We start from the raw sequence: 4,921 nt of genomic DNA, 5'->3' as shown, positions 1-4,921 counted from the left end.
TGTATTTATAGTTCAGGAATGGCGAAGAGGTCATGATTATTTGCCAATAAGTGCAACAGGCGGTCCAGTATTATCGATCGTAAGTGGATAGTTAGGTAGTCATGGGAAGTGGTGAGGGTGGCGTTGGAACTTGGTTCCCATCTCCGCGATAGTTCCCGGCCGCGGTGTCTTCCCGTGGTATGACCAATCTGGTACGGGGCGGGGTGTCCCGCGAGCTATGTTAAGGCTCGGGAAGGGGTTTCTCCGAGAAGCAATGAAGAGGCAAAGCTTGGGCCCGTGGCAGGCGCGACCCGGGGATGGGCCGCTTGGCAAAGGGAGATGGGCCTCACGGGCCATATACCCAGGTCGATGTTCAAGGCCCACTACGGGTCATGGTGCGGGGGCCGTACACAAGTAATATGAATAATTAATCAACTTGGGTAATTGAATTAATTAACAAGGGTCAATTTATAACCCAAAAAAAACAAAAAATGTTTAGTAAGCTTCTACTAACACATGCATTCCCATCATTGTTCTTATACTAATTCTCTCTCTATTGTGCGTGTGCGTGTGCGTGGTGTGTGTGTGTGTGTGTCTGCCAACTTCGGTTTCTTCCTTATGGCACCCAAGAAATTTGTTCCTTCTAGAATGTAGTTGGCAATTTAGCCAACTTTAAAATTTAACTTACTTGTAATAGCCAAATGCGCATTATTCTCATTCATGTGAGGGTTTCCTTAAGTTGAAAGTTCAAGAGGAAATTGAGAGGGGAAAAAGGGCTATGACTCAAGAGGATATAAGGCATGTTTGTTTCTGTTTACTTATTCCATTAGTCCACTTTCTATAATAATAATAATTATTATTATTGAAGATGCTTGACAAGCTTAAAAAAAAAAAAGGAAGAGAACAAACAGGAGCAAAGTAGAAGAAATAAACTCTTTTTTAACCCTAAGATTATCAAACATAATTTTCAACAAATGATGGTACCAAAATAATTTTTTTTGGAACACAATATTTTTACAACTTAATAATATGTGCAATTTTGATTAATAAACCATCACTTTCACATAAATCCATATTTTTTGTCACTTGAAGTCTCAATAGTCACTTACACAATTAAGCTTTTTCTACCTATAGATAGTGAAAGCAGGTAGTAAACAACAGAGGGTTCGGGGGATACCCCCTGACGGCCTACAATGAATAAATGAGTTAAAGGTAGAAACCAATGCTAAACACTTGTGAATAGACTAGAAAGGGAGTGAAGTGACTTATCGGTACGAGGCATGAATGCTCTCACAAAGATAATCAAAGCTAGAAGTAGGCTAAGATAGAACAAGGGAAAGCAAGCCAATAGAGAGTTAAGAGATTCACTCCTTCAGCATTTATAGTTACGCATCTCCTAGTTGTGATACAAAAATATATCTACAGACTTTGTGGTACCCAAAATGAAATTTTATGATTAGCCCAAAATATAAATGAAATTTGGGAAATTATTATATACTCTCAGAGTACCATAAATGCGTACTTTCTTCTCTTACATGAATGGTGGGTTCCATTAATTAAATTCATGGTGGGACCCACCATTCATGTGAGATGGGAGAGTACGCATTTATAGTATTCCAGGAGTACCTAATAATTTTTCATGAAATTTTGTCACAACATCAAAATTAATTAATTTAATAATTTTTATTTGCCTATGAAAATGAAACACACATTTAATTTATTAATAAATAGATTTAATAGAATGCGAGAAGTGTACCTTGACATCCATCAACAAGATAGGGATTTCCTTCAAAGCTGGAGTTGCAAGTACATGTAAAAGTCGTACTCATATTACCCAATAACGAAGAACCATTTGCAAACCGACAGGTTGAATGAGATGAATTAGTTTCCATTACAAGAGAAGATAGGTTTGCATTTATTTCCCAATTCAATACCACAGGAACTTGAGACATTTTTCGGACTTCAAAGTGGTTTGTTAAATTTTCCTCGAACCACTTCTGATCTACTAAGGAGGCATAATTGCAATCTTCGGTTCTTTTAAATGGGATCGTTGACTGTATTCTTGTGGTAAACACATCGAGATCTGAAGCGATTGTGGTTTTGCAACCAGTGGCGACTCCAGGAATTTTGTCCAGAGTGTTCCTATTCCACTTTGAAAAAATTTCAGGTCATTTCGGTCTATTTCGGGTGTTTTCGGACGTTTTGGTAAATACCGGCCGAAATTCAAGATTTGGCTAGTATGAAGTTTGTGTTAAAAAAAAAAAAAAAAAGTTCTTAAAATCAAAACAAATTTGCATTCTCTACACCGAAAAACCTTAAAAGGAAAATAAATAAAAAGAAATGAAATGAATAAAGGTACCTAAACAATAAACTATAAGTTCATTTGAAATATTAATAAAATTATTAATTATTGTTGCTTAGTTGTTTCATAAATTTGTCTGTCTTTTATAAACTATAATTTTTTGTATTGTTGTTTCATTAATTATTAAATTATTAATTGTTGTTTAGCCTAACATAATTTAATTTGTTTGTCTTTTATAATGTATTAGTTAATTAAATTATTAATTATTGGTGTTTAGTTGCTTTATTAATTTTTTTTACTAACTACTAGCAGTCTAAAAAAAAAAAATTCTATATACCACCACACACTCTTGGTGCGATGGTCACTCCACAAGTATAAATGCTTGTGGGGTGTGGAGGGCAAGGAGCGGCGTTCAAGTATCTACGAGAGAGTTTTATACACATATACACTTAGATTTGGTTACAGTAGAATTCTATCTTGTATAAATAAAAAAAAAAAAATCTATATAAATTAATATATCTAATTACATTTAAAAATTTTACCTCTTTTATTCAAATTATTTTAAGCTAATTTCACAACTTAATAAAAAAATCAAAAAGCATAATAAGCCTTCTACATAGAAGTGGTCAAAAAGAAAAAGAATAGAATACTATAAATGATTTTCTAAGAAATTAAAACAAAAATAAATAAAAAAAAGAAAAAAAAAGAAAAAGTAAAAAAGTGGCAGATAAACCACGTTGCACGTTGGTTTGTCTGCCAAATAGTAACTTTTGTAAAAAAAAATAAAGGACATGGATTTCCTCCAAACAGGTTTGGAGGAAATCCTACAAACAGGGGCAGGTGTCACTGAAAAGGAGGAGACACCTCAGCTTGGAGTCATGTGCAACACACATGACCCATTTAGCTATAGAGGAGCTGTTAACCCTAACAGCGTTAGCCTCTTTCTTCTCAAACACACACGCACACCCTCTTTCTTCTCAAACACACCCACATAGCCTCACGCCTCTCTCTCACAGCCTCAACCTTTGTTTTTTGAGCAAACTCAAACCGGCAAGAGAATCCAGTCCAACTGGACAGCCCCTCTCTCTCTCTCCTCAAACTCCTCAAACCCGCGTCTCAACCTGAGGTTCTGAGGTTCTGACCGGCAAGAGCTTGTGAGGCAGAATGGACGGGTTGAGAAGAGTGTTTTGCACATCCATCCCCAAAGATAGAGAAACCAACAAAGTAATATCAATAGAGAAGCATCAAAACCAGCATTGCGAGAATAGCAATTGGAGCCCCAGAATCAGCTCCAAGTTTAGATTTTTCTCCAACCCTTCAACACCTCACTTGCAATCTCAACCAGTCTCAAGCCCAAGTCTCCGGTGCCGAACCTCCCTCACCAACACCGCAACACCCACTTCATTGGTACCTAATAGCCCAAAACTCCAATGCAAAACCGTAACTGCTCCAAAGAAAAACAACAGCCCAACACCGCAACTCCAATGCATGTTGCTAAAGTTTTGGTTTTGGTCGAATTGATATAAGAGAAATGAAATGAGAAAGTTAAAGAAGTCGAGGTGCCAATTATGTATATATATATAGGGGATTAATTTGCTGACAACCCAGGTTTAATTAAGAAAAATCTAGAAAGAATCGAAAGAGATTTCAAGTCGGTGGAGGTTCACCTCTGCTCGTCTGTCTTCTGATGATTCGATGGCTACTGTTGTTGTTGCTGTTGTGTTGTAGATTTTGCTGAGACATTTTTACTTATATATTAAGGTTTTGAGATTTTGAGAAAGATGAGAGTATCGCCGACCTTGGAGTTGGGGAGGATTTGCAGGTTCTGGGCAATTACGCTCTCGTTGAAATGAAATGAATTCGTGTGGTTTTGGAGACAGTTGGGGACCACTATTGGGTTAGATATTTTTGTCACTTTGGATTTTTTTGTTTGTTTGTTTGTTTGTTTGTTTGGTTTGCTTCTGGTGCTTGGTCGTAATACTTAGGGACGAAGCTACTCCTCAAAACCTCAGGTTAAGATGCGGGTTTGAGGAGTTTGAGGAGAGAGAGAGAGGGGTTGTCCAGTTGGACCAGATTCTCTTGCCAGTCTGAGTTTGCTCAGAAAAAAAAGGTTAAGGATGTGAGAGAGAGGCGTGAGGCTGTGTGGGTGTGTTTGAGAAGAAAAAGGTTGTGCGTGTGTGTTTAAGAAGAAAGAGGCTAACGCTGTTAGGGTTAATAGCTCCTCCACAACTAAATGGGTCATGTGTGTTACACATGACTCCAAGCTGAGGTGTCTCCTCCTTTTATGTGACACCTGCCCCTGTTTGTAGGATTTCCTCCAAACCTGTTTGAAGGAAATCTGTGTCCAAAAATAAATAAATAAATAAAAGAAGCATTTAATAAGAAGAAGAAAGTGGGTAGGTGTGAAACAGTAGGAGTCATTTGAGTCTTGACCTCTTGTCCCTTTCTCTGCTAACATTTTGTTTAGAAACCCAAACCAGAAATGCCAAAAGAAAGAGAGTGACAATGAGGAAAAGAAGAAAACTGAAAAAGCTACTATGGGATGGCAGCGAGCTCATCTGATGAGGCTCATCAACGACAACACCTTACGCATATTCATATTGGGTTTTTTTTTTTTTTTTTTTTTTTTTTTTTTTTTTT

The 4,921-nt window shown here is 37.1% G+C and overlaps 1 pseudogene; it reads right to left on the bottom strand.

The window, feature by feature from the left end:
- The window catches only part of LOC112039645 (wall-associated receptor kinase-like 1), a 21,954-nt pseudogene extending 20,023 nt beyond the window's left edge, over positions 1-1,931 (bottom strand).
- Positions 1,932-4,921: the final 2,990 nt, after the last annotated feature.

Source organism: Quercus suber, unplaced genomic scaffold (assembly GCF_002906115.3).
Source record: "Quercus suber isolate HL8 unplaced genomic scaffold, Cork oak 2.0 scaffold_422, whole genome shotgun sequence".
NCBI lineage: Eukaryota > Viridiplantae > Streptophyta > Magnoliopsida > Fagales > Fagaceae > Quercus > Quercus suber.
Note: the sequence above shows the minus strand (reverse complement) of the source record. Positions and strands in the feature narration are given on the sequence as shown.